The following is a 19,472-nucleotide window of genomic DNA, read 5'->3' on the forward strand; positions in this document are numbered from 1 at the left end:
GCCTTCCTGGTTGCCACTCTTTTTCCCTACTTAAGGAGCCCTCCAGCCTCTTTTCCTTTGCAGCTGGGGTGCAGGTGCAAGTGGATATAGGTCACCTGGCCTAAGCCCTGCCCACCTGGTGCCTTCCCAGTTGCCGCTCTTTTTCCCTACTTTATGAGCCCTCCAGCCTCTTTTCCTTTGCAGCTGGGGAGCAGGTGCAAAGGGCTCTAGGCCACCTGGCCTAAGCCCGGCCCACATGGTGCCTTCCTGGCTTCCGCTTTTGTTCCCTACTTAGCAAGCCCCACCCACCTGGTGCCTTCCTGGTTGCCGCTCTTTTTCCCTACTTAAGGAGCCCTCCAGCCTCTTTTCCTTTGCAGCTGGGGAGCAGGTGCAAGTGAATCTAGGTCCCCTGGCCTAAGCCCCACCCACTTGATGCCTTCCTGGTTGCTGCTCTTTTTCCCCACTTAGCAAGTCTCGCCCATCTGGTGCCTTCCTGGTTGCTGCTCTTTTTCCCTACTTAAGGAGCCCTCCAGCCTCTTTTCCTTTGCAGCTGGGGAGCAGGTGCAAAGGGCTCTAGGCCACCTGGCCTAAGCCCCACCCACCTGGTGCCTTCCTGGTTTCCACTCTTTTTCCCTACTTAGCAAGCCCCACCCACCTGGTGCCGTCCTGGTTGCCGCTCTTTTTCCCTACTTAAGGAGCCCTGCAACCTCTTTTCCTTTGCAGCTGGGGAGCAGGTGCAAGTGGATCTAGGTCCCCTGGCCTAAGCCTCACCCACCTGATGTCTTCCAGGTTGCTGCTTTTTTTCCCAACTTAGCAAGTCTCGCCAATCTGGTGCCTTCCTGGTTGCCGCTCTTTTTCCCTACTTAAGGAGCCCTCCAGCCTCTTTTCCTTTGCAGCTGGGGAGCAGGTGCAAGTGCATCTAGGTCACCAGGCCTAAGCCCCACCCACCTGATGCCTTCCTGGTTGCTGCTCTTTTCCCCACTTAACAAGTCTCGCCCATCTGGTGCCTTCCTGGTTGCTGCTCTTTTTCCCTACTTAAGGAGCCCTCCAGCCTCTTTTCCTTTGCAGCTGGGGAGCAGGTGCAAGTGCATCTAGGTTACCTGGCCTAAGCCCTGCCCACTTGGTGCCTTCCCAGTTGCCGCTCATTTTCCCTACTTTATGAGCCCTGCAGCCTCTTTTGCTTTGCAGCTGGGGAGCAGGTGCAAAGGGCTCTAGGCCACCTGGCCTACGTCCCGCCCACATGGTGCCTTCCTGGTTTCCGCTCTTTTTCCCAACTTAGCAAGCCCCACCCACCTGGTGCCTTCTGGTTGCCGCTCTTTTTCTCTACTTAAGGAGCCCTCCAGCCTCTTTTCCTTTGCAGCTGGGGAGCAGGTGCAAGTGCATCTAGGTAACCTGGCCTAAGCCCCGCCCACGTGGTACCTTGTTGGTTGCCGTACTTTTTTCCCAATTAGCAAGCCCCACCCACCTGGTGCCTTCCTGGTTGCCACTCTTTTTCCCTACTTAAGGAGCCCTCCAGCCTCTTTTCCTTTGCAGCTGGGGCGCAGGTGCAAGTGGATCTAGGTCACCTGGCCTAAGCCCTGTCCACTTGGTGCCTTCCCAGTTGCTGCTCTTTTTCCCTACTTTATGAGCCCTCCAGCCTCTTTTCCTTTGCAGCTGGGGAGCAGGTGCAAAGGGCTCTAGGCCACCTGGCCTAAGCCCCACCCACCTGATGCCTTCCTGGTTGCTGCTCTTTTTCCCCACTTAGCAAGTCTCGCCCATCTGGTGCCTTCCTGGTTGCCGCTCTTTTTCCCTACTTAAGGAGCCCTCCAGCCTCTTTTTCTTTGCAGCTGGGGAGCAGGTGCAAGTGGATCTAGGTCCCCTGGCCTAAGCCCCACCCACCTGATGCCTTCCTGGTTGCTGCTCTTTTTCCCCACTTAGCAAGTCTCGCCCATCTGGTGCCTTCCTGGTTGCCGCTCTTTTTCCCTACTTAAGGAGCCCTCCAGCCTCTTTTAGTTTGCAGCTGGGGCGCAGGTGCAAGTGGATATAGGTCACCTGGCCTAAGCCCTGCCCACCTGGTGCCTTCCCAGTTGTCGCTCTTTTTCCCTACTTTATGGGCCCTCCCGCCTCTTTTCCTTTGCAGCTGGGGAGCAGGTGCAAAGGGCTCTAGGCCACCTGGCCTAAGCCCCGCCCACATGGTGCCTTCCTGGTTTCCGCTCTTTTTCCCTTCTTAGCAAGCCCCACCCACCTGGTCCCTTCCTGGTTGCCGCTCTTTTTCCCTACTTAAGGAGCCCTCCAGCCTCTTTTCCTTTGCAGCTGGGGAGCAGGTGCAAGTGAATCTAGGTCCCCTGGCCTACGCCCCACCCACCTGATGCCTTCCTGGTTGCTGCTCTTTTTCCCCACTTAGCAAGTCTCGCCCATCTGGTGCCTTCCTGGTTGCCGCTCTTTTTCCCTAATTAAGGAGCCCTCCAGCCTCTTTTCCTTTGCAGCTGGGGAGCAGGTGCAAAGGGCTCTAGGCCACCTGGCCTAAGCCCCACCCAGATGGTGCCTTCCTGGTTTCCGCTCTTTTTACCTACTTAGCAAGCCCCACCCACCTGGTGCCGTCCTGGTTGCCGCACTTTTTCCCTACTTAAGGAGCCCTCCAACCTCTTTTCCTTTGCAGCTGGGGAGCAGGTGCAAGTGGATCTAGGTCCCCTGGCCTAAGCCCCACCCACCTGATGCCTTCCTGGTTGCTGCTTTTTTTGCCCACTTAGCAAGTCTCGCCCATCTGGTGCCTTCCTGGTTGCCGCTCTTTTTCCCTACTTAAGGAGCCCTCCAGCCTCTTTTCCTTTGCAGCTTGGGAGCAGGTGCAAGTGGATCTAGGTCCCCTGGCCTAAGCCCACCCACCTGATGCCTTGCTGGTTGCTGCTCTTTTTCCCCACTTAGCAAGCCCCGCCCACCTGGTGTCTTCCTCGTTGCCGCTCTTTTTCCCTACTTAAGGAGCTCTCCAGCCTCTTTTCCTTTGAAGCTGGGGAGCAGGTGCAAGTGCATCTAGGTTACCTGGCCTAAGCCCCACCCACCTGATGCCTTCCTGGTTACTGCTCTTTTTCCCCACTTAACAAGTCTCGCCCATCTGCTGCCTTCCTGGTTGCCGCTCTTTTTGCCTACTTAAGGAGCCCTCCAGCCTCTTTTCCTTTGCAGCTGGGGAGCAGGTGCAAGTGCATCTAGGTTACCTGGCCTAAGCCCTGCCCACTTGGTGCCTTCCCAGTTGCCGCTCATTTTCCCTACTTTATGAGCCCTCCAGCCTCTTTTGCTTTGCAGCTGGGGAGCAGGTGCAAAGGGCTCTAGGGCACCTGGCCTACGCCCCGCCCACATGGTGCCTTCCTGGTTTCCGCTCTTTTTGCCCTACTTAGCAAGCCCCACCCACCTGGTGCCTTCTGGTTGCCGCTCTTTTTCCCTACTTAAGGAGCCCTCCAGCCTCTTTTCCTTTGCAGCTGGGGAGCAGGTGCAAGTGCATCTAGGTAACCTGGCCTAAGCCCCGCCCATGTGGTACCTTGTTGGTTGCCGTACTTTTTTCCCAATTAGCAAGCCCCACCCACCTGGTGCCTTCCTGGTTGCCACACTTTTTCCCTACTTAAGGAGCCCTCCAGCCTCTTTTCCTTTGCAGCTGGGGCGCAGGTGCAAGTGGATCTAGGTCACCTGGCCTAAGACCTGCCCACTTGGTGCCTTCCCAGTTGCCGCTCTTTTTCCCTACTTTATGAGCCCTCCAGCCTCTTTTCCTTTGCAGCTGGGGAGCAGGTGCAAAGGGCTCTAGGCCACCTGGCCTAAGACCCGCCCACATGGTGCCTTCCTGGTTTCCGCTCTTTTTCCCTACTTAGCAAGCCCCACCCACCTGGTGCCTTCTGGTTGCCGCTCTTTTTCCCTACTTAAGGAGCCCTCCAGCCTCTTTTTCTTTGCAGCTGGAGAGCAGGTGCAAGTGGATCTAGGTCCTCTGGCCTAAGCCCCACCCACTTGATGCCTTCCTGGTTGCTGCTCTTTTGACCCACTTAGCAAGTCTCGCCCACCTGGTGCCTTCCTTCTTGCTGCTCTTTTTCCTACTTAAGGAGCTCTCCAGCCTCTTTTCCTTTGCAGCTGGGGAGCAGGTGCAAGTGGATCTACGTCCCCTGGCCTAAGCCCACCCACCTGATGCCTTCCTTATTGCTGCTCTTTTTCCCCACTTAGCAAGCCCCGCCCACCTGGTGTCTTCCTCGTTGCCGCTCTTTTTCCCTACTTAAGGAGCTCTATAGCCTCTTTTCCTTTGCAGCTGGGGAGCAGGTGCAAGTGGATCTAGGCCAAGTGGCCTAAGCCCTTCCCACCTGGTGCCTTCCTGTTTGCTGCTCTTTTTCCCCACTTTGCAAGCCCGGCCTACCTGGTGCCTTCCTGTTTGCCGCTCTTTTTCCCTACTTAAGGAGCCCTCCAGCCTCTTTTCCTTTGCAGTTGGGGACAACGTGAAAGTGGATCTAGGTTACCTGGCCTAAGCCCCGCCCACGTGGTACCTTGTTGGTTGCTGTACTTTTTTCCCACTTAGCAAGCCCCGCCCACCTGGTGCCTTCCAGGTTGCCACTCTTTTTCCCTACTTAAGGAGCCCTTCAGCCTCTTTTCCTTTGCAGCTGGGGCGCAGGTGCAAGTGGATCTAGGTCACCTGGCCTAAGCCCTGCCCACCTGGCGCCTTCCCAGTTGCCGCTCTTTTTCCCTACTTTATGAGCCCTCCAGCCTCTTTTCCCTTGCAGCTGGGGAGCATGTGCATGGGGCTCAAGGCCACCTGGCCTAAGCCCCGCCCACATGGTGCCTTCCTGGTTTCCGCTCTTTTTCCCTATGTAAGGAGCACTCCAGCCTCTTTTCCTTTGCAGCTGGGGAGCAGGTGCAAGTGCATCTAGGTCACCTGCCCTAAGCCCCGTCCACCTGGTGCCTTCCTGGTTGCCACTCTTTTTCCCCACTTAGCAAGCCATGCCCACCTTGTGCCTTCCTGGTTGCCACTCTTTTTCCCTACTTAACGAGCACTCCAGCCTCTTTTCCTTTGCAACTAAGGAGCAGGTGCAAGTGGATCTAGGTCACCAGGCCTAAGCCCCACCCACATTGGTACCTTCCTGGTTGCCGTACTTTTTTCACACTTAGAAAGCCCCGCCCACCTGGTGCCTTCGTGGTTGCCGCTCTTTTTCCGTACTTAAGGAGCCCTCCAGCCTCTTTTCCTTTGCAGCTGGGGAGCAGGTGCAAGTGGATCTAGGTCACCTGGCCCAAGGTCCGCCTACCTGATGCCTTCCTGGTTGCCACTCTTTTTCCCCACTTAGCAAGCCCTGCCCACCTTGTGCCTTCCTGGTTGCCACTCTTGTTCCCTACTTAAGGAGCTCTCTAGCCTCTTTTCCTTTGCAGCTGGAGAGCAGGTGCAAGTGGATCTAGGCCAAGTGGCCTAAGCCCTGCCCACCTGGTGCCTTCCTGTTTGCTGCTCTTTTTCCCCACTTAGCAAACCCTGCCTACCTGGTGCCTTCCTGGTTGCCGCTCTTTTTCCTTAAGGAGCCCTCTAGTTTCTTTTCTTTTGCAGCTGGGGAGCAGGTGCAAAGGGATCTAGGTCACCTCGCCTAAGCCCCTCCCACCTGATGCCTTCCTGGTTGCTGCTCTTTTTCCCCACTTAGCCAGCCCCGCCCACCTGGTGCTTTCATGGTTGCCACTCTTTTTCCCTTCTTATGGAGTCTTCCAGCCTCTTTTCCTTTACAGCTGAGGAGCAGGTGCAAGTGGATCTAGGTCACCTGGCCTAAGACCCACCCACCTGATGCCTTCCTGGTTGTTGCTCTTTTTCTCCACTTAGCAAGCCCCGCTCCACCTGGTGCCTTCCTGGTTGCCATTCTTTTTCCCAATTTATGGAGCCCTCCAGCCTCTTTTCCTTTGCAGCTGGGGAGCATGTGAAAGTGCGTCTAGGTCACCTGGCTTAAGCCCCACCCATGTGGTACCTTCCTGGTTGCCGTACTTTTTCCCACTTAGCATGCCCCGCCCACCTGGTGCCTTCCTGGTTTCTGCTCTTTTTCCCTACTTAAGGAGCCCTCCAGCCTCTTTTCCTTTGCAGCTGGGGAGCAGGTGCAAGTGGATCTAGGTCCCCTGGCCTAAGCCCCACCTACCTGATGCATTCCTGGTTGCTGCTCTATATCCCCACTTAGCAAGCTCCGCCCACCTGGTGCATTCCTCGTTGCCACTCTTTTTCACTACTTAAGGACCTCTATAACCTCTTTTCCTTTGCAGCTAGAGAGCAGGTGCATATTGTAAAGACTGGTGGGGGGTGTCTGTACTCCTGCTCTCTACATGGTAGAGGAGAGGCACAGAAGACCCCAGCCAAGATTCTCTATAAGGTAGCAATGGACGAGCAATCAAGGCCTAGCTTCTCAGGAGGTGATGCGGGCTGGTTCTTAAGTAAAGTGTAGTCCCCGAACCCCCACAAAGGTATGTCCACACACTGTATTACTGAAAACACAGTCTTTATGTAATTAATATTCAAAGGTATGTACACGATCACAATAACGCACTTTGTACTTGGAAGTCAATAATGATAAATATATACACGTCTAGAGTGGTATCACGAATGTTATCAAATCTCATTAAAGTGCATAAACTGTACGGTTAAAATGTCCAGACTCTTTTCCTTTGCAGCTGGGGAGCAGGTGCAAGTGGATCTAGGTCCCCTGGCCTAAGCCCCACCCACCTGATGCCGTCCTGGTTGCTGCTCTTTTTCCCCACTTAGCAAATCTCGCCCATCTGGTGCCTTCCTGGTTGCCACTCTTTTTCCCTACTTAAGGAGCCCTCCAGCCTCTTTTCCTTTGCAGCTGGGGAGCAGGTGCAAGTGGATCTAGGTCCCCTGGTCTAAGCCCACCCACCGATGTCTTCCTGGTTGCTGCTCTTTTTCCCCACTTAGGAAGCCCCGCCCACCTGGTGTCTTCCTCGTTGCCGCTCTTTTTCCCTACTTAAGGAGCTCTCCAGCCTCTTTTCCTTTGAAGCTGGGGAGCAGGTGCAAGAGCATCTAGGTTACCTGGCCTAAGCCCCGCCCACGTGGTACCTTGTTGGTTGCCGTACTTTTTTCCCACTTAGCAAGCCCCACCCACCTGGTGCCTTCCTGGTTGCCACTCTTTTTCCCTACTTAAGGAGCCCTCCAGCCTCTTTTCCTTTGCAGCTGGGGCGCAGGTGCAAGTGGATCTAGGTCACCTGGCCTAAACCCTGCCCACCTGGTGCCTTCCCAGTTGCCGCTCTTTTTCCCTACATTATGAGCCCTCCAGCCTCTTTTCCTTTGCAGCTGGGGAGCAGGTGCAAGGGGCTCTAGGCCACCTGGCCTAAGCCCTGCCCACATGGTGCCTTCCTGGTTTCCTCTCTTTTTCCCTACTTAGCAAGTCTCGCCCATCTGGTGCCTTCCTGGTTGCCGCTCTTTTTCCCTACTTAAGGAGCCCTCCAGCCTCTTTTCCTTTGCAGCTGGGGAGCAGGTGCAAGTGGATCTAGGTCACCTGGCCTAAGGTCCGCCTACCTGATGCCTTCCTGGTTGCTGCTCTTTTTCCGAACTTAGCAAGTCTCGCCCATCTGGTGCCTTCCTGGTTGCCACTCTTTTTCCCTACTTAAGGAGCCCTCCAGCCTCTTTTCCTTTGCAGCTGGGGTGCAGGTGCAAGTGGATATAGGTCACCTGGCCTAAGCCCTGCCCACCTGGTGCCTTCCCAGTTGCCGCTCTTTTTCCCTACTTTATGAGCCCTCCAGCCTCTTTTCCTTTGCAGCTGGGGAGCAGGTGCAAAGGGCTCTAGGCCACCTGGCCTAAGCCCGGCCCACATGGTGCCTTCCTGGCTTCCGCTTTTGTTCCCTACTTAGCAAGCCCCACCCACCTGGTGCCTTCCTGGTTGCCGCTCTTTTTCCCTACTTAAGGAGCCCTCCAGCCTCTTTTCCTTTGCAGCTGGGGAGCAGGTGCAAGTGAATCTAGGTCCCCTGGCCTAAGCCCCACCCACTTGATGCCTTCCTGGTTGCTGCTCTTTTTCCCCACTTAGCAAGTCTCGCCCATCTGGTGCCTTCCTGGTTGCTGCTCTTTTTCCCTACTTAAGGAGCCCTCCAGCCTCTTTTCCTTTGCAGCTGGGGAGCAGGTGCAAAGGGCTCTAGGCCACCTGGCCTAAGCCCCACCCACCTGGTGCCTTCCTGGTTTCCACTCTTTTTCCCTACTTAGCAAGCCCCACCCACCTGGTGCCGTCCTGGTTGCCGCTCTTTTTCCCTACTTAAGGAGCCCTGCAACCTCTTTTCCTTTGCAGCTGGGGAGCAGGTGCAAGTGGATCTAGGTCCCCTGGCCTAAGCCTCACCCACCTGATGTCTTCCAGGTTGCTGCTTTTTTTCCCAACTTAGCAAGTCTCGCCAATCTGGTGCCTTCCTGGTTGCCGCTCTTTTTCCCTACTTAAGGAGCCCTCCAGCCTCTTTTCCTTTGCAGCTGGGGAGCAGGTGCAAGTGCATCTAGGTCACCAGGCCTAAGCCCCACCCACCTGATGCCTTCCTGGTTGCTGCTCTTTTCCCCACTTAACAAGTCTCGCCCATCTGGTGCCTTCCTGGTTGCTGCTCTTTTTCCCTACTTAAGGAGCCCTCCAGCCTCTTTTCCTTTGCAGCTGGGGAGCAGGTGCAAGTGCATCTAGGTTACCTGGCCTAAGCCCTGCCCACTTGGTGCCTTCCCAGTTGCCGCTCATTTTCCCTACTTTATGAGCCCTGCAGCCTCTTTTGCTTTGCAGCTGGGGAGCAGGTGCAAAGGGCTCTAGGCCACCTGGCCTACGTCCCGCCCACATGGTGCCTTCCTGGTTTCCGCTCTTTTTCCCAACTTAGCAAGCCCCACCCACCTGGTGCCTTCTGGTTGCCGCTCTTTTTCTCTACTTAAGGAGCCCTCCAGCCTCTTTTCCTTTGCAGCTGGGGAGCAGGTGCAAGTGCATCTAGGTAACCTGGCCTAAGCCCCGCCCACGTGGTACCTTGTTGGTTGCCGTACTTTTTTCCCAATTAGCAAGCCCCACCCACCTGGTGCCTTCCTGGTTGCCACTCTTTTTCCCTACTTAAGGAGCCCTCCAGCCTCTTTTCCTTTGCAGCTGGGGCGCAGGTGCAAGTGGATCTAGGTCACCTGGCCTAAGCCCTGTCCACTTGGTGCCTTCCCAGTTGCTGCTCTTTTTCCCTACTTTATGAGCCCTCCAGCCTCTTTTCCTTTGCAGCTGGGGAGCAGGTGCAAAGGGCTCTAGGCCACCTGGCCTAAGCCCCACCCACCTGATGCCTTCCTGGTTGCTGCTCTTTTTCCCCACTTAGCAAGTCTCGCCCATCTGGTGCCTTCCTGGTTGCCGCTCTTTTTCCCTACTTAAGGAGCTCTCCAGCCTCTTTTCCTTTGCAGCTGGGGAGCAGGTGCAAGTGCATCTAGGTTACCTGGCCTAAGCCCCACCCACATGGCGCCTTCCTGGTTTCCGCTCTTTTTCCCTACTTAACAAGCCCCACCCACCTGGTGCCTTCCTGGTTGCCACTCTTTTTCCCTACTTTATGAGCCCTCCAGCCTCTTTTCCTTTGCAGCTGGGGAGCAGGTGCAAAGGGCTCTAGGCCACCTGGCCTAAGCCCCGCCCACATGGTGCCTTCCTGGTTTCCGCTCTTTTTTCCTACTTAGCAAGCCCCACCCACCTGGTGACTTCCTGGTTGCCGCTCTTTTTCCCTACTTAAGGAGCCCTCCAGCCTCTTTTCCTTTGCAGCTGGGGAGCAGGTGCAAGTGGATCTAGGTCCCCTGGCCTAAGCCCACCCACCTGATGCCTTCCTGGTTGCTGCTCTTTTTCCCCACTTAGCAAGCCCCGCCCACCTGGTGTCTTCCTCGTTGCCGCTCTTTTTCCCTACTTAAGGAGCTCTCCAGTCTCTTTTCCTTTGAAGCTGGGGAGCAGGTGCAAGTGCATCTAGGTTACCTGCCCTAAGCCCCGCCCACGTGGTACCTTGTTGGTTGCCGTACTTTTTTCCCACTTAGCAAGCCCTGCCCACCTGGTGCCTTCCTGGTTGCCACTCTTTTTCCCTACTTAAGGAGCCCTCCAGCCTCTTTTCGTTTTGCAACTGGGGAGAATGTGCAAGTGCATCTAGGTCACCTTGCCTAAAACCTGCCCACCTGGTGCCTTCCCAGTTGCCGCTCTTTTTCCCTACTTTATGAGCCCTCCAGCCTCTTTTCCTTTGCAGCTGGGGAGCAGGTGCAAGGGCCTCTAGGCCACCTGGCCTAAGGCCCGCCCACATGGTGCCTTCCTGGTTTCCGCTCTTTTTCCCTGCTTAGCAAGCCCCACCCACCTGGTGCCTTCCGGGTTGCCGCTCTTTTTCCCTACTAAAGGAGCCCTCCAGCCTCTTTTCTTTTGCAGCTGGGGAGCAGGTGCAAGTGGATCTAGGTCACCTGGCCTAAGGTCCGCCTACCTGATGCCTTCCTGGTTGCCACTCTTTTTCCGAACTTAGCAAGCCCTGCCCACCTTGTGCCTTCCTGGTTGCCACTCTTTTTCCCTACTTAACGAGCTCTCTAGCCTCTTTTCCTTTGCAGCTAGGGAGCAGGTGCAAGTGGATCTAGGCCAAGTGGCCTAAGCCCTGCCCACCTGGTGCCTTCCTGTTTGCTGCTCTTTTTCCCCACTTAGCAAACCCTGCCTACCTGGTGCCTTCCTGGTTGCCGCTCTTTTTCCTTAAGGAGCCCTCTAATCTCTTTTCTTTTGCAGCTGGGGAGCAGGTGCAAATGGATTTAGGTCACCTGGCCTAAGCCCCGCCCATGTGATACCTTCCTGGTTGCTGTACTTTTTCCCCACTTAGCCAACCCCGCCCATCTGGTGCCTTCCTGGTTGCCGCTCTTTTTCCCTACTTAAGGAGACCTCCAGCTTCTTTTCCTTTGCAGCTAAGGAGAAGGTGCTTGTGGATCTAAGTCACCTGGCCTAAGCCCCATCCATCTGGTGCCTTCCTGGTTGTTGCTCTTTTTCTCCACTTAGCAAGCCCCGCTCCACCTGGTGCCTTCCTGGTTGCCATTCTTTTTCCCAACTTATGGAGCCCTCCAGCCTCTTTTCCTTTGCAGCTGGGGAGCACATGAAAGTGCATCTAGGTCACCTGGCCTAAGCCCCACCCATGTGGTACCTTTGTGGTTGCCGTACTTTTTTCCCACTTAGGCTGCCCCGCCCACCTGGTGCCTTCCTGGTTTCTGCTCTTTTTCCCTACTTAACGAGCCCTCCAGCCTCTTTTCCTTTGCAGCTGGGGAGCAGGTGCAAGTGGATCTATGTCCCCTGGCCTAAGCCCCACCTACCTGATGCCTTCCTGGTTTCTGCTCTATTTCCCCACTTAGCAAGCTCCGCCCACCTGGTGCATCCCTCGTTGCCACTCTTTTTCACTACTTTAGGAGCTCTATAACCTCTTTTCCTTTGCAGCTAGAGAGCAGGTGCATATATATCTAGGTCACCAGGCCTATGCCCCGCCCACCTGGTGTCTTCCTGGTTGCCGCTCTTTTTCCCTACTTAAGGAGCTCTCCAGTCTCTTTTCCTTTGAAGCTGGGGAGCAGGTGCAAGTGCATCTAGGTTACCTGCCCTAAGCCCTGCCCACGTGGTACCTTGTTGGTTGCCGTACTTTTTTCCCACTTAGCAAGCCCTGCCCACCTGGTGCCTTCCTGGTTGCCACTCTTTTTCCCTACTTAAGGAGCCCTCCAGCCTCTTTTCGTTTTGCAACTGGAGCGCAGGTGCAATTGGATCTAGGTCACCTGGCCTAAACCCTGCCCACCTGGTGCCTTCCCAGTTGCCGCTCTTTTTCCCTACTTTATGAGCCCTCCAGCCTCTTTTCGTTTGCAGCTGCGGAGCAGGTGCAAGGGGCTCTAGGCCACCTGGCCTAAGGCCCGCCCACATGGCGCCTTCCTGGTTTCTGCTCTTTTTCCCTGCTTAGCAAGCCCCACCCACCTGGTGCCTTCCTGGTTGCCGCTCTTTTTCCCTACTAAAGGAGCCCTCCAGCCTCTTTTCTTTTGCAGCTGGGGAGCAGGTGCAAGTGGATCTAGGTCACCTGGCCTAAGGTCCGCCTGCCTGATGCCTTCCTGGTTGCCACTCTTTTTCCGAACTTAGCAAGCCCTGCCCACCTTGTGCCTTCCTGGTTGCCACTCTTTTTCCCTACTTAAGGAGCTCTCTAGCCTCTTTTCCTTTGCAGCTAGGGAGCAGGTGCAAGTGGATCTAGGCCAAGTGGCCTAAGCCCTGCCCACCTGGTGCCTTCCTGTTTGCTGCTCTTTTTCCCCACTTAGCAAACCCTGCCTACCTGGTGCCTTCCTGGTTGCCGCTCTTTTTCCTTAAGGAGCCCTCTAGTTTCTTTTCTTTTGCAGCTGGGGAGCAGGTGCAAATGGATCTAGGTCACCTGGCCTAAGCCCCGCCCATGTGATACCTTCCTGGTTGCTGTACTTTTTCTCCACTTAGCAAGCCCCGCTCCACCTGGTGCCTTCCTGGTTGCCATTCTTTTTCCCAACTTATGGAGCCCTCCAGCCTCTTTTCCTTTGCAGCTGGGGAGCACATGAAAGTGCATCTAGGTCACCTGGCCTAAGCCCCACCCATGTGGTACCTTCCTGGTTGCCGTACTTTTTTCCCACTTAGGCTGCCCCGCCCACCTGGTGCCTTCCTGGTTTCTGCTCTTTTTCCCTACTTAAGGAGCCCTCCAGCCTCTTTTCCTTTGCAGCTGGGGAGCAGGTGCAAGTGGATCTATGTCCCCTGGCCTAAGCCCCACCTACCTGATGCCTTCCTGGTTGCTGCTCTATTTCCCCACTTAGCAAGCTCCGCCCACCTGGTGCATCCCTCGTTGCCACTCTTTTTCACTACTTAAGGAGCTCTATAACCTCTTTTCCTTTGCAGCTAGAGAGCAGGTGCATATATATCTAGGTCACCAGGCCTATGCCCCGCCCACCTGGTGCCTGCCTAGTTGCTGCTCTTTTTCCACACTTAGCAAGTCTCGCCCACCTGGTGCCTTCCTGGTTGCCACTCTTTTTCTCTACTTAAAGAGCCCTCCAGCCTCTTTTCCTTTGCAGCTGGGGCGCAGGTGCAAGTGGATCTAGGTCACCTGGCCTAAGCCCTGCCCACCTGGTGCCTTCCCAGTTTCTGCTCTTTTTCCCTACTTTATGAGCCCTCCAGCCTCTTTTCCTTTGCAGCTGGGGAGCAGGTGCAAGGGGCTCTAGGCCACCTGGCCTAAGCCCCGCCCACATGGTGCCTTCCTGGTTTCCGCTCTTTTCCCCTACTTAAAGAGCCCTCCAGCCTCTTTTCCTTTGCAGCTGGGGAGCAGGTGCAAGTGGATCTAGGTCCCCTGGCCTAAGCCCCACCCACCTGATGCCTTCCTGGTTGCTGCTCTTTTTCCCCACTTAGCAAGTCTCGCCCATCTGGTGCCTTCCTGGTTTCTGCTCTTTTTCCCTACTTAAGGAGCCCTCCAGCCTCTTTTCCTTTGCAACTGGGGAGCAGGTGCAAGTTGATCTAGGTCCCCTGGCCTAAACCCACCCACCTGATGCCTTCCTGGTTGCTTCTCTTTTTCCTCACTTAGCAAGCCCCGCCCACCGGGTGTCTTCCTCGTTGCGCTCTTTTTCCCTACTTATGGAGCTCTGCAGCCTCTTTTCCTTTGAAGCTGGGGAGCAGGTGCAAGTGCATCTAGGTTACCTTGCCTAAGCCCTGCCCACGTGGTACCTTGTTGGTTGCTGTACTTTTTTCCCACTTAGCAAACCCCACCCACCTGGTGCCTTCCTGGTTGCCACTCTTTTTCCCTACTTAAGGAGCCCTCCAGCCTCTTTTCCTTTGCAGCTGGGGCGCAGGTGCAAGTGGATCTAGGTCACCTGGCCTAAGCCCTGCCCACCTGTTGCCTTCCCAGTTGCCGCTCTTTTTCCCTACTTTATGAGCCCTCCAGCCTCTTTTCCTTTGCAGCTGGGGAGCAGGTGCAAGGGGCTCTAGGCCACCTGGCCTAAGCCCCGCCCACATGGTGCATTTCTGATTTCCACTCTTTTTCCCTACTTAGCAAGCCCCACCCACCTGGTGTCTTCCTGGTTGCCGCTCTTTTTCCCTACTTACGGAGCCCTCCAGCCTCTTTTCCTTTGCAGCTGGGGAGCAGGTGCAAGTGGATTTAGGTCCCCTGGCCTAAGCCCCACCCACCTGATGCCTTCCTGGTTGCTGCTCTTTTGACCCACTTAGCAAGTCTCGCCCACCTGGTGCCTTCCTTCTTGCTGCTCTTTTTCCTACTTAAGGAGCTCTCCAGCCTCTTTTCCTTTGCAGCTGGGGAGCAGGTGCAAGTGGATCTACGTCCCCTGGCCTAAGCCCACCCACCTGATGCCTTCCTTATTGCTGCTCTTTTTCCCCACTTAGCAAGCCCCGCCCACCTGGTGTCTTCCTCGTTGCCGCTCTTTTTCCCTACTTAAGGAGCTCTATAGCCTCTTTTCCTTTGCAGCTGGGGAGCAGGTGCAAGTGGATCTAGGCCAAGTGGCCTAAGCCCTTCCCACCTGGTGCCTTCCTGTTTGCTGCTCTTTTTCCCCACTTTGCAAGCCCGGCCTACCTGGTGCCTTCCTGTTTGCCGCTCTTTTTCCCTACTTAAGGAGCCCTCCAGCCTCTTTTCCTTTGCAGTTGGGGACAACGTGAAAGTGGATCTAGGTTACCTGGCCTAAGCCCCGCCCACGTGGTACCTTGTTGGTTGCTGTACTTTTTTCCCACTTAGCAAGCCCCGCCCACCTGGTGCCTTCCAGGTTGCCACTCTTTTTCCCTACTTAAGGAGCCCTTCAGCCTCTTTTCCTTTGCAGCTGGGGCGCAGGTGCAAGTGGATCTAGGTCACCTGGCCTAAGCCCTGCCCACCTGGCGCCTTCCCAGTTGCCGCTCTTTTTCCCTACTTTATGAGCCCTCCAGCCTCTTTTCCCTTGCAGCTGGGGAGCATGTGCATGGGGCTCAAGGCCACCTGGCCTAAGCCCCGCCCACATGGTGCCTTCCTGGTTTCCGCTCTTTTTCCCTATGTAAGGAGCACTCCAGCCTCTTTTCCTTTGCAGCTGGGGAGCAGGTGCAAGTGCATCTAGGTCACCTGCCCTAAGCCCCGTCCACCTGGTGCCTTCCTGGTTGCCACTCTTTTTCCCCACTTAGCAAGCCATGCCCACCTTGTGCCTTCCTGGTTGCCACTCTTTTTCCCTACTTAACGAGCACTCCAGCCTCTTTTCCTTTGCAACTAAGGAGCAGGTGCAAGTGGATCTAGGTCACCAGGCCTAAGCCCCACCCACATTGGTACCTTCCTGGTTGCCGTACTTTTTTCACACTTAGAAAGCCCCGCCCACCTGGTGCCTTCGTGGTTGCCGCTCTTTTTCCGTACTTAAGGAGCCCTCCAGCCTCTTTTCCTTTGCAGCTGGGGAGCAGGTGCAAGTGGATCTAGGTCACCTGGCCCAAGGTCCGCCTACCTGATGCCTTCCTGGTTGCCACTCTTTTTCCCCACTTAGCAAGCCCTGCCCACCTTGTGCCTTCCTGGTTGCCACTCTTGTTCCCTACTTAAGGAGCTCTCTAGCCTCTTTTCCTTTGCAGCTGGAGAGCAGGTGCAAGTGGATCTAGGCCAAGTGGCCTAAGCCCTGCCCACCTGGTGCCTTCCTGTTTGCTGCTCTTTTTCCCCACTTAGCAAACCCTGCCTACCTGGTGCCTTCCTGGTTGCCGCTCTTTTTCCTTAAGGAGCCCTCTAGTTTCTTTTCTTTTGCAGCTGGGGAGCAGGTGCAAAGGGATCTAGGTCACCTCGCCTAAGCCCCTCCCACCTGATGCCTTCCTGGTTGCTGCTCTTTTTCCCCACTTAGCCAGCCCCGCCCACCTGGTGCTTTCATGGTTGCCACTCTTTTTCCCTTCTTATGGAGTCTTCCAGCCTCTTTTCCTTTACAGCTGAGGAGCAGGTGCAAGTGGATCTAGGTCACCTGGCCTAAGACCCACCCACCTGATGCCTTCCTGGTTGTTGCTCTTTTTCTCCACTTAGCAAGCCCCGCTCCACCTGGTGCCTTCCTGGTTGCCATTCTTTTTCCCAATTTATGGAGCCCTCCAGCCTCTTTTCCTTTGCAGCTGGGGAGCATGTGAAAGTGCGTCTAGGTCACCTGGCTTAAGCCCCACCCATGTGGTACCTTCCTGGTTGCCGTACTTTTTCCCACTTAGCATGCCCCGCCCACCTGGTGCCTTCCTGGTTTCTGCTCTTTTTCCCTACTTAAGGAGCCCTCCAGCCTCTTTTCCTTTGCAGCTGGGGAGCAGGTGCAAGTGGATCTAGGTCCCCTGGCCTAAGCCCCACCTACCTGATGCATTCCTGGTTGCTGCTCTATATCCCCACTTAGCAAGCTCCGCCCACCTGGTGCATTCCTCGTTGCCACTCTTTTTCACTACTTAAGGACCTCTATAACCTCTTTTCCTTTGCAGCTAGAGAGCAGGTGCATATTGTAAAGACTGGTGGGGGGTGTCTGTACTCCTGCTCTCTACATGGTAGAGGAGAGGCACAGAAGACCCCAGCCAAGATTCTCTATAAGGTAGCAATGGACGAGCAATCAAGGCCTAGCTTCTCAGGAGGTGATGCGGGCTGGTTCTTAAGTAAAGTGTAGTCCCCGAACCCCCACAAAGGTATGTCCACACACTGTATTACTGAAAACACAGTCTTTATGTAATTAATATTCAAAGGTATGTACACGATCACAATAACGCACTTTGTACTTGGAAGTCAATAATGATAAATATATACACGTCTAGAGTGGTATCACGAATGTTATCAAATCTCATTAAAGTGCATAAACTGTACGGTTAAAATGTCCAGACTCTTTTCCTTTGCAGCTGGGGAGCAGGTGCAAGTGGATCTAGGTCCCCTGGCCTAAGCCCCACCCACCTGATGCCGTCCTGGTTGCTGCTCTTTTTCCCCACTTAGCAAATCTCGCCCATCTGGTGCCTTCCTGGTTGCCACTCTTTTTCCCTACTTAAGGAGCCCTCCAGCCTCTTTTCCTTTGCAGCTGGGGAGCAGGTGCAAGTGGATCTAGGTCCCCTGGTCTAAGCCCACCCACCGATGTCTTCCTGGTTGCTGCTCTTTTTCCCCACTTAGGAAGCCCCGCCCACCTGGTGTCTTCCTCGTTGCCGCTCTTTTTCCCTACTTAAGGAGCTCTCCAGCCTCTTTTCCTTTGAAGCTGGGGAGCAGGTGCAAGAGCATCTAGGTTACCTGGCCTAAGCCCCGCCCACGTGGTACCTTGTTGGTTGCCGTACTTTTTTCCCACTTAGCAAGCCCCACCCACCTGGTGCCTTCCTGGTTGCCACTCTTTTTCCCTACTTAAGGAGCCCTCCAGCCTCTTTTCCTTTGCAGCTGGGGCGCAGGTGCAAGTGGATCTAGGTCACCTGGCCTAAGCCCTGCCCACCTGGTGCCTTCCCAGTTGCCGCTCTTTTTCCCTACATTATGAGCCCTCCAGCCTCTTTTCCTTTGCAGCTGGGGAGCAGGTGCAAGGGGCTCTAGGCCACCTGGCCTAAGCCCTGCCCACATGGTGCCTTCCTGGTTTCCTCTCTTTTTCCCTACTTAGCAAGTCTCGCCCATCTGGTGCCTTCCTGGTTGCCGCTCTTTTTCCCTACTTAAGGAGCCCTCCAGCCTCTTTTCCTTTGCAGCTGGGGAGCAGGTGCAAGTGGATCTAGGTCACCTGGCCTAAGGTCCGCCTACCTGATGCCTTCCTGGTTGCTGCTCTTTTTCCGAACTTAGCAAGTCTCGCCCATCTGGTGCCTTCCTGGTTGCCACTCTTTTTCCCTACTTAAGGAGCCCTCCAGCCTCTTTTCCTTTGCAGCTGGGGTGCAGGTGCAAGTGGATATAGGTCACCTGGCCTAAGCCCTGCCCACCTGGTGCCTTCCCAGTTGCCGCTCTTTTTCCCTACTTTATGAGCCCTCCAGCCTCTTTTCCTTTGCAGCTGGGGAGCAGGTGCAAAGGGCTCTAGGCCACCTGGCCTAAGCCCGGCCCACATGGTGCCTTCCTGGCTTCCGCTTTTGTTCCCTACTTAGCAAGCCCCACCCACCTGGTGCCTTCCTGGTTGCCGCTCTTTTTCCCTACTTAAGGAGCCCTCCAGCCTCTTTTCCTTTGCAGCTGGGGAGCAGGTGCAAGTGAATCTAGGTCCCCTGGCCTAAGCCCCACCCACTTGATGCCTTCCTGGTTGCTGCTCTTTTTCCCCACTTAGCAAGTCTCGCCCATCTGGTGCCTTCCTGGTTGCTGCTCTTTTTCCCTACTTAAGGAGCCCTCCAGCCTCTTTTCCTTTGCAGCTGGGGAGCAGGTGCAAAGGGCTCTAGGCCACCTGGCCTAAGCCCCACCCACCTGGTGCCTTCCTGGTTTCCACTCTTTTTCCCTACTTAGCAAGCCCCACCCACCTGGTGCCGTCCTGGTTGCCGCTCTTTTTCCCTACTTAAGGAGCCCTGCAACCTCTTTTCCTTTGCAGCTGGGGAGCAGGTGCAAGTGGATCTAGGTCCCCTGGCCTAAGCCTCACCCACCTGATGTCTTCCAGGTTGCTGCTTTTTTTCCCAACTTAGCAAGTCTCGCCAATCTGGTGCCTTCCTGGTTGCCGCTCTTTTTCCCTACTTAAGGAGCCCTCCAGCCTCTTTTCCTTTGCAGCTGGGGAGCAGGTGCAAGTGCATCTAGGTCACCAGGCCTAAGCCCCACCCACCTGATGCCTTCCTGGTTGCTGCTCTTTTCCCCACTTAACAAGTCTCGCCCATCTGGTGCCTTCCTGGTTGCTGCTCTTTTTCCCTACTTAAGGAGCCCTCCAGCCTCTTTTCCTTTGCAGCTGGGGAGCAGGTGCAAGTGCATCTAGGTTACCTGGCCTAAGCCCTGCCCACTTGGTGCCTTCCCAGTTGCCGCTCATTTTCCCTACTTTATGAGCCCTGCAGCCTCTTTTGCTTTGCAGCTGGGGAGCAGGTGCAAAGGGCTCTAGGCCACCTGGCCTACGTCCCGCCCACATGGTGCCTTCCTGGTTTCCGCTCTTTTTCCCAACTTAGCAAGCCCCACCCACCTGGTGCCTTCTGGTTGCCGCTCTTTTTCTCTACTTAAGGAGCCCTCCAGCCTCTTTTCCTTTGCAGCTGGGGAGCAGGTGCAAGTGCATCTAGGTAACCTGGCCTAAGCCCCGCCCACGTGGTACCTTGTTGGTTGCCGTACTTTTTTCCCAATTAGCAAGCCCCACCCACCTGGTGCCTTCCTGGTTGCCACTCTTTTTCCCTACTTAAGGAGCCCTCCAGCCTCTTTTCCTTTGCAGCTGGGGCGCAGGTGCAAGTGGATCTAGGTCACCTGGCCTAAGCCCTGTCCACTTGGTGCCTTCCCAGTTGCTGCTCTTTTTCCCTACTTTATGAGCCCTCCAGCCTCTTTTCCTTTGCAGCTGGGGAGCAGGTGCAAAGGGCTCTAGGCCACCTGGCCTAAGCCCCACCCACCTGATGCCTTCCTGGTTGCTGCTCTTTTTCCCCACTTAGCAAGTCTCGCCCATCTGGTGCCTTCCTGGTTGCCGCTCTTTTTCCCTACTTAAGGAGCCCTCCAGCCTCTTTTTCTTTGCAGCTGGG

Source organism: Ambystoma mexicanum, chromosome 2p (genome assembly GCF_040938575.1).
Source record: "Ambystoma mexicanum isolate Mex_15411 chromosome 2p, UKY_AmexF1_1, whole genome shotgun sequence".
In the NCBI taxonomy this organism is placed as follows: domain Eukaryota; kingdom Metazoa; phylum Chordata; class Amphibia; order Caudata; family Ambystomatidae; genus Ambystoma; species Ambystoma mexicanum.